Source organism: Anopheles stephensi, unplaced genomic scaffold, assembly GCF_013141755.1.
Source record: "Anopheles stephensi strain Indian unplaced genomic scaffold, UCI_ANSTEP_V1.0 ucontig408, whole genome shotgun sequence".
Lineage (NCBI taxonomy): Eukaryota > Metazoa > Arthropoda > Insecta > Diptera > Culicidae > Anopheles > Anopheles stephensi.
In genome coordinates, this window is record NW_023405356.1 from 45,001 (window position 1) to 54,482 (window position 9,482).

Genomic DNA, 9,482 nt, shown 5'->3' on the forward strand with positions numbered 1-9,482 from the left:
TGCGCTTAGCCGCTTCACACACGCGACTCCAGTGCTGCTGGTCCTTCAACAAGTACTCCTGGATGTTGTCCGGAGTCACCGCCGCCACCAACCCCTCCTCCAGCAACTCACTGCGGACTTCCGCAAATCGCGGGCAGCTGAAGAAGGCGTGCTCCGCCGTTTCCGGTACCCCCGTGCATCTCACACAGTCAGGTGTTGGCGACAGATGCTTGGTGTGGAGGTAATCATGGAAGAAACCGTGGCCTGATAGTAACTGTGCCAGGTGAAACGTCATTTCACCGTGACGTCGGTTCTTCCATGACCCTATGTCCGGGAGCACTCGGTGGGTCCACCTCGTAAAGCGGCTTGTGGGCTCCAGCTCATCCCACTCCGCTTGCCATGCCTCGATAGTACTTCTTCGCTCTTCAGCTCGGATGACAGTGATGGGCATACCCGTGTCCTGCCGCCGCTGGTAACATCTGGCGTCCTCCTTCACCTGTAGCCAGATGGGGATAACCCCAGCAAGTACTGCTGCCACCTCACTCCGTACCGAGATGAAAGTGCGCGCCACCGGTCTCGCGTATAGGCCCTGAACGCGAGCCAACCTCCGCCGGCACTGCTGTAGATCGACTGCCGTGTGCCAGATTGGCGCCGCATACCGCATCGTCGAATCTACGACTGAGGCCAGCAATCGTCGCTTCGCACTTTTCGGGCCGCTGTGATTACACATCAGCCTGGAGATCGCCTGCGCAACCCTGGCTGCCTTCGCTGTGACGTAGTCCACATGTGGCCCCCAGGAAAGATGGTCCTCGAGCATTAAGCCGAGGTATTTGATGGTCCTGGTAGGCCATCTCTCCTGGCCTTCAATCGCAACTGGACAGTTGGTGTTATAGCGCCGCATTGTGGAAACCAGCACGAGCTCAGTTTTCGCTGGGGCGAGCTCGAGATGGTGCGCCGTCATCCAGGCGCTTATCGCCGCTATCGCCGTCTCCGCCGCTTCCGCCGCCGCCTGTGGTGTGGTGCCTTTCGCCAAGACGACTAAATCGTCGGCGAAGCCCACCAGCTCCGTCCCCTGGGGCAACTCCAGTCGCAGCACGCCGTCATACATCACGTTCCACAGGGTGGGACCGAGAATCGATCCCTGTGGAACGCCCGCCGATGTTGATCGCCGCACCGGTCCCTCGCTGGTCTCGTACACTAGCTCTCGTTCTGAGAAATAACTCCTCAGAACTCTTTGAAGCGTTGCAGGGACACGCTTCTCCTGCAGAGCTAGTGCAATCGCCTGCCAACTCGCTGCGTTGAACGCGTTCCTGACATCCAATGCTGCCACCATCAGACATCTGGGATCCCGCGAGTTGGTGCGATGGAAGGACCGGGCTTGCTGGCCTAGTTCGACGACGCGCTGGATCGCCTGCACCGTTGATCTCCCACGACGAAAGCCATACTGGGATGGTGAGAGCAAGATGGCATTGCTCTCTTCCAGGTGGTCGTTGAGACGGTTGAGGATTAGCCTCTCGAACACCTTGGAAACCGCTCCCAGCATGAGCAGCGGGCGATACGAAGACGGGTCCCCAGCTGGCTTGCCTGGCTTGGCAATCAGCACCAACCGCGCCTTCTTCCATGGCCTCGGGAACTCGCCGCGCTGCAGAAGATCGCCGTAGACTCGCGCGAACACCTCCGGGTGCTGGCGCACTGCTTCCTTTAGCGCTGCATTTGGGATGCCGTCAAGTCCCGGAGCTTTTGACGACGCCATCCTCGTTGCGGCCATAATCACCTCCTCGCTGGTGATCGGTGATACATCCGCTTCGTCGTCCATCTCAATCGCTGGCCACTCGAACGGCGGATGTGTCGGGAATAGGGTGTCTACAATCGGCTGTAGAACTGCGCGATCAGTCTCAGGTGGTGTGCGACTGCGCAGTTTGGCCATCACCACCTTGTACCCCATCCCGAACACATCATCCTCCACGCTATCGATCAGCTCCTGCATGCATCGTTCCTTGCTGTGGAGGATTTCCTGCGCAAGCAGCCCGCGTTGCCGAAGAAGATCGGAAGATGCGACGGCTCGATCTTCAGGAGTGGTAGCCCGATGGCGTTGTCCCTCAGCGACTGCGCAGCACTCCCGCAACCGCTCGATCTCAGGCGTCCACCAGTACATCTTCGGCGAGACACGAAAGGTTGGCCCGGTGACTCGCTGCATGACCCCGTCACAAGCAGCAGTTAAGCCGACGAGCAGTTCGTCCGGAGTTGATGCGAGGCTGAAGCGGCTGTTTGAGAGCGCTATCTCAAAGCACTCGCGATCGAACTGTGCCGTCTTCCACCTCACTCCGGCGTGCCTTGCTAGGCCGCTGGTGTTGTGCAGCCCTCCTCGTCGCTGTAGCTGGTGTTGATGCTGCTGATGTCGTCCACTCTGGCTTGTTCGCCTACTTGGAATGGCTACGCTGAATGCGATGTACCTGTGGTCACTGCCAGAGTATTTGTTGACGATACTCCATTCACCCGGAACTGCGACGCTTGGCGAGGCAAAGCTCACGTCGATCACGCTTTCACGTGCGACTCCGTTGCCGGTGAACGTTGGCTCGCTTCCAAGGTTCAGCGTCAGCAGCCCGAGATGGTTGACCGTTCCCATCAGATTCTCGCCTCGCGATGTTGTGCGAGCGCTGCCCCATTCCTCGTTCCACGCATTAAAGTCGCCTGCTAGCACCGTTGCAGGATACCCGGCGAGCGCCATTTCTACTGCTTCCAAATAGTCGTCGAACTCCGCATTGCTGATGCTGGGCGGTGCGTAACAGCTGGCAAAGGCAACGCCCCCGATTGTTGCAACCACCAATCCCGAGGCTGCGCTTCCTCCAAGATGTTGAATGGGGTATTCGCCGGTTGCAACAATAGCCACGTTCTGCTGCTCGTCGATCGCCCATTTGATGTTGTCACGCGGAGGCCTGTACAGTTCGCTGGCGATGACAACATGCGCGCCAACCTCCTTCGCCGTCTGCAGCATAAGATCTTGAGCTGCACGGCTCCGCCCGAGATTGATCTGCAGGACTTTTAACGTCGGCAGGTCGGGTGACCTATCGAGTGCGGGCCCTTGCAAATCGCGCAACACGGCTCCTCCTGGCAATCCATCGCCAGATGGCTCGTCTTCCCGCATCGGATGCAGGCGTCCGATCGATCGATCGCGCTCTTGCACTTCGCCTGCACGTGGCCGAGTTCCAGGCAACGGAAGCATCGTTGCAGCCAATCCTGTCGTTGCTGCACGCGGCTGACAGGACTCGAGGTGTACATCACCTTGATGTGCTGTCCTGCCAGCTTCTCCGCCGCCTTCTCGGAGACTCGAACCCAGGCCATCTTCGTCGAGTCGTTCATCGTGATCAGGCGAACCTCCTTCTCGCTGATGGGTTCCCCCGAAAGGGCTGTCAGCGCTTCCGCCACCTCCTTCACCGCCGCTAAAGGGTCGATATGATCTACTCGAACCTCGACTTTGTTGGTGATAAGTCTGCAACCGAGTGATGGAGTTGTTTTATCGCAGAATGCCTTCACTGCGTTAAACACCTCCAACGAGTTTGCGGATTCCGGCAAGCTCATAACCAATCGCGAGCGTGATGTTCGCCGTCCAATTCCGAGCACCTCAGACAGATGGGCCAGTTCTGTCGCCGAGCGAATCATCCGGTAGGCCTCCAAGTAGGCTTGACCCTCGCCTGGCGTGACTTCGATGGCGTCGGGACGATGTTTTGGCTGCCGATTAGTCACGTTTGTTGGAGCCTGCGCCTGCTGCTGGTTTTTGGACGCCGGCTGTGCTGCTGCTGTTTTCTGCTGCTGTGGTGGCTGCTTACGAGCCGGGCGCCGGACAACTTGCGCCCACGAGCCACCGTTATCGCCGATCGCATCCTCTGCAGCAGTAAGGGTGGGGAAGTCGCTGGATGGCTGCTGGCTTCGCTCACCCGTCTGCCGTTTCTGCTGCTGCTGTTGTTGCTGCTGCTGCTGCTGCTGCTGCTGCTGCTGCTGCTGCTGCTGCTGCTTCTGCTGCTGCTTCTGCTGCTGCTGCTGCTGCTGCTGCTGCTGCCGCTGCTTCTGCTGCTGCTGCTGTTGCTGTTTCGCCTGCTGCTGTTGCTGCTTCGCCTGCTGCTGCTGCTGCGACCCGGTGGCCGCCTGGCTGCGCTGTGCAACTGGTTGTAGTGGCGCGTCTGGAGAGGCATCTTGTTTGGCTGCAAGCTTCCGGATAAGCTCAGCCATCTCGCGAATTTCCTCCCGCAGTGCTTGCACTTCCTTCCAGTGCCGGCTGTCAGCTTCCTCCTTCGCCCGTTGAAGGTCCTTGATCATGTCAAGAAGCCCCTTGCGCTCATCCAGATTTGCCTGCAGCAACAACCGAGTGCTTATAAGCTCATCGGACATTATCGCGAGCGTGTTCTCCAGCGATGCCAACGACGCCATAACAGGCGCCGCCTCAGGAGCCTCAGGAGCTGGCTTGTTGCTGGAAGTCGCCTTCGTCGCCTTCGTCGTACTGCTCGATGCTGTGCTGCTGCGAGTAAGCAACACTTTCGGCTCAGCGGTGAGTTTTTTCGCGCCCTCCATCATGGTAGTGTCCACGGACACCGTCCGAGGACGCAGTAATCTGCTCATACCTCACTCCGACGCCCTCTGGTGGTGAGGGTTTCTGCCGCAATAATGGAGAACCCAAAACACGCTTTTCCGAGCGTAACTCCCCCAAATGGCTTCCAATTGTCTCGAACCCAACGGCGATTTGGTGTGTGATGATGTTGTGCACAATCTTCCAGAAGAACTCGACGCTCGTTTCCCCCTCCTTCTTCCAGAAAAACAGGAAAAACCGTTTCAGACGTGGTTTTTCCGCTCTGGGGGGGTGGTAGGTGGAAGTAGGGGGGCGGGATGGTGTTCCCCGCAATCCTCGTCTCAGGCTGCGTCGATAGAGGGGTCGCGTTGGGGGGTGCGGTCGGAAAATTGGGAAAACCCAGAAAACGCTTTTCCGGGCGTAACTCCCCCAAATGACGTCCAATCGTCTCGGACCCAACGGCGATTTGGTGTGTAATGATGTTGTGCACAACCTTGCCGAAGAACTCGACGCTCGTGTCCCCCTCCTTCTGCCAGAAAAACAGAAAAAACCGTTTAAGACGCGGTTTTTCCGCTCTGGGGGGGTGGTGGGTGGAGGTAGGGGGGCGGGATGGTGTTCCCCGCAATCCTCGTCTCAGGCTGCGTCGAAAGAGGGGTCGCGTTGGGGGGTGCGGTCGGAAAATTGGGAAAACCCAAAAAACGCTTTTCCGGGCGTAACTCCCCCAAATGACGTCCAATCGTCTCGGACCCAACGGCGATTTGGCGTGTGATGGTGTTGTCCACAACCTTGCCGAAGAACCCGACGCTCGTTTCCCCCTCCTTCTGCCAGAAAAACAGAAAAAACCGTTTTAGACGCGGTTTTTCCGCTCTGGGGGGGTGGTGGGTGGAGGTAGGGGGGCGGGATGATGTTCAGATGCTTCCTCTCTGCAAGCCGCGTCGATCGATACCCCACTCGGTGGGGTGCGGCGTATGATTCGGCGACGGGGGGGGCCCGGAAAAACGCTATTTTCCAGGGGGGGTGGGGGAAAACCCTTGCGGGGGGGTATTCTTCGAGGTAAACGGACACCCCTCCCCGAACAAACCCCTATCGGGAGACGCCTGGTTTTCCCGCTACGCCCGGAAAACTCTTCTGCTGCACACTTTTCCGGCTGGAACGCCCCCTGGTGGTGGAAAACTGGTTGGGTTTTTGCGGGGGTGGGTGGGGGGCACCCGCCCGAACAATCCGTCCGAAGACCCCGATCGTCTATCTCCCCTCCTTCCCCGGGAAAACTCGGAAAAACCGTCTCCGGGGGGGGTTTATCCGCTCTGGGGGGCTGGTGGTGGGTGGTGGGGGGGCGGGGTGGCCACTTCCGAACTCCCCTCTTCGAGACGCGTCGATGGAGGGGTCGCACGCCTGGATCGGTGGACTGACCACCTGGTACACCAAGGGGGGGCAGAAAAGGCCCGCCGGGAACTCCAGGAAACCAGGGCGGACAACCCGTTCGAACACCGGGTGCCGGGTGTTCCGTCCGGAAGATTTTGAAATTCCAACCTCACTTTTAACCGACGCCAAAATTTCACACACACGCCGCCATTTTCGCGACACCGAAAACCGCGTGCTTTTTTGGGTGGAAATTTCCCCCGCCTATAACTCCGCGAGTTTTCCACGGATCCGCCTGGAATTTTCACAGCTTGTTCGCCTCCGGAAAACGCACAAACCACTATATGGCAGCTCTCTGCCAGCACTTATAGTTTGAGAGTTATAATCACTCAAAGTTTTGCACTTTAAACGTCCACAAAATGGCGTACTCCATGAAATCGTTAGTTCTGTCTTCACTGTTTGGTGCGTCTCAATAGCGCGCTTCTTTTGATACGTCACTTAAACAAATCGGTCCACTAATACGCGAGTTATTCCCGGAAAACCGTTCCCCGAAAAACTCCCCCAGTTTTCCGAATTTTCCGGAAAAATTCGGAGGGGGGGTTCAGGATGGCAATCGGGGGCCGGACACAAAAATCCACTGTCCTAACTACCGAATTTCCCGAGTTTTCACCACTTCACTTTTTCCTCGCGGAGCACAGCGTGGATGCGTCTGCACTGTTCGGCTGCTCGATCGCCACTACAGGGATAACTGGCTTGTGGTCGCCAAGCGTTCATAGCGACGTGACTTTTTGATCCTTCGATGTCGGCTCTTCCTATCATTGTGAAGCAAAATTCCCCAAGCGTAGGATTGTTCACCCTTTCAAGGGAACGTGAGCTGGGTTTAGACCGTCGTGAGACAGGTTAGTTTTACCCTACTGGTGTGTGCTAATACGTGCTATCGTAACGGAACTCCTGTGCAGTACGAGAGGAACCACAGGTACGGACCACTGGCTCAATACTAGTTCGACCGGACTTTGGTATGACGCTACGTCCGCTGGATTATGCCTGAACGCCTCTAAGGTCGTAACCAATCCGAGCTGATAGCGCTTCAAAACCTAATGGGCAATCGGAAGCTAGCGGGCCTAACAACCCTCCGAGATCCGCTGGAACTGCCTCTGCAGCCTGGCGCCTCATCCCCGCTTCATAGACTGGGCCGCATCGCGCGGGGTCGCACTGCACGTGTTAGTACCTGACCATAGGGAACGCCGGTGGCCGCCGACCTCGCCGACCGTGGACTTGACTAGTTTCGATGCCCACCGACCGCCCGCAAACGACGGGACTTCAGGCTAGGAGTTTCAAGTTGTAGAGATGCGTTCGCATCGATCCTCTCAGGCGACCTACGCCTGGTGGTGTTATGGTGGACGCAAGGCACGTCCTGGCCCGGTAGTATGTACAAGAAAATGTACAAGTCCGGGAATACGGGGTGCATCGTATGTAACGTTCGATGTACATATAAAGCCTGGTAGGTGTTGGGATTATATCTGCAACACGGGCATTATCGAAAGATGGTTAAGTGGAGTCACCCAATGGGTGCCGTGCGTTATAAGGTACGTAATGCACAGTAGAGATACATTGTCGGGAGGTGGAACCCGAAAAATGTACAAGTCCGGGAATACGGGGTGCATCGTATGTAACGTTCGATGTACATATAAAGCCTGGTAGGTGTTGGGATTATATCTGCAACACGGGCATTATCGAAAGATGGTTAAGTGGAGTCACCCAATGGGTGCCGTGCGTTATCAGGTACGTAATGCACAGTAGAGATACATTGTCGGGAGGTGGAACCCGAAAAATGTACAAGTCCGGGAATACGGAAAAGTTCCCCATGAAAGGCTGGGGATACAATTATTGATACAAATAATGTGCCTAAGGGTACATTTATTTTTCTAAGTCCCAGAAATCCGTCACTGAACATCACGACTTACAAACACATCTTCCCCCGGTCCTCCCATATACGGCACCGGGACAAGTATGAAGAATGAAAATCATGTGTGTATGGAACATATAATGTGCCTAAGGGTACATTTATTTTTCTAAGTCCCAGAAATCCGTCACTGAACATCACGACTTACGAAGACATGTTCCCCCGGTCCTCCCATATACGGCACCGGGACAAGTATGAAGTATGAAAATTTTTGGTCACAGCGTGAAATCCCTCTAATGATCATGAAAATAGCATCGGATCACTTATCTGACCATAAAAAGTGAACCAAAACCCTATTTGGACAAACTTTTTGGTCCTATGAAAAATTCACTTTTCATATATGTCATGGTCGAAAATTTTCTAAGTCCCAAAAAATCACATTTTCTCGAATATCTCGAAAACTACTTATCGGACAGGGGTCAACCAAGGTGTTTTAGAAAGGTCTTTACAAGCTCTATTTAATGAGCCATAGCGACTTTCAAGTGATTTTTTGACACTTTTTCGCATATCGGCATCCTTGGTTCCCATACTGGCCATAGGCCATAGGGCACCGAACGGCCAACTTTTGGTCCGGGGGTGAAATTTTTTTTTCACGAGATTTTGATGAAAATGGCTTCGGAACGCGTTTCTAATAATGAAAAGTGAAACCAAACAGTATTTGCGAAGAAAAAATTGTCCTATGAAAAAATCACTTTTTCTTAGGGTACGGGTCAAAAATTTTCTAAGTCCCAAAAAATCACTTATTCTCGAATATCTCGAAAACTACGTATCGGACAGGGGTCAACCAAGGTGTTTTAGAAAGGTCTTTACAAGCTCTATTTAATGAGCCATAGCGACTTTCAAGTGATTTTTTGACACTTTTTCGCATATCGGCATCCTTGGTTCCCATACTGGCCATAGGCCATAGGGCACCGAACGGCCAACTTTTGGTCCGGGGGTGAAATTTTTTTTTCACGAGATTTTGATGAAAATGGCTTCGGAACGCGTTTCTAATAATGAAAAGTGAAACCAAACAGTATTTGCGAAGAAAAAATTGTCCTATGAAAAAATCACTTTTTCTTAGGGTACGGGTCAAAAATTTTCTAAGTCCCAAAAAATCACTTATTCTCGAATATCTCGAAAACTACGTATCGGACAGGGGTCAACCAAGGTGTTTTAGAAAGGTCTTTACAAGCTCTATTTAATGAGCCATAGCGACTTTCAAGTGATTTTTTGACACTTTTTCGCATATCGGCATCCTTGGTTCCCATACTGGCCATAGGCCATAGGGCACCGAACGGCCAACTTTTGGTCCGGGGGTGAAATTTTTTTTTCACGAGATTTTGATGAAAATGGCTTCGGAACGCGTTTCTAATAATGAAAAGTGAAACCAAACAGTATTTGCGAAGAAAAAATTGTCCTATGAAAAAATCACTTTTTCTTAGGGTACGGGTCAAAAATTTTCTAAGTCCCAAAAAATCACATTTTCTCGAATATCTCGAAAACTACTTATCGGACAGGGGTCAACCAAGGTGTTTTAGAAAGGTCTCAACAAGCTCTAAATAATGGGCCATAGCGACTTTTTAGTGATTTTTTGACAAATTTTGTCATATCGGCATCCCGAGTTCCCATACTGGCCAT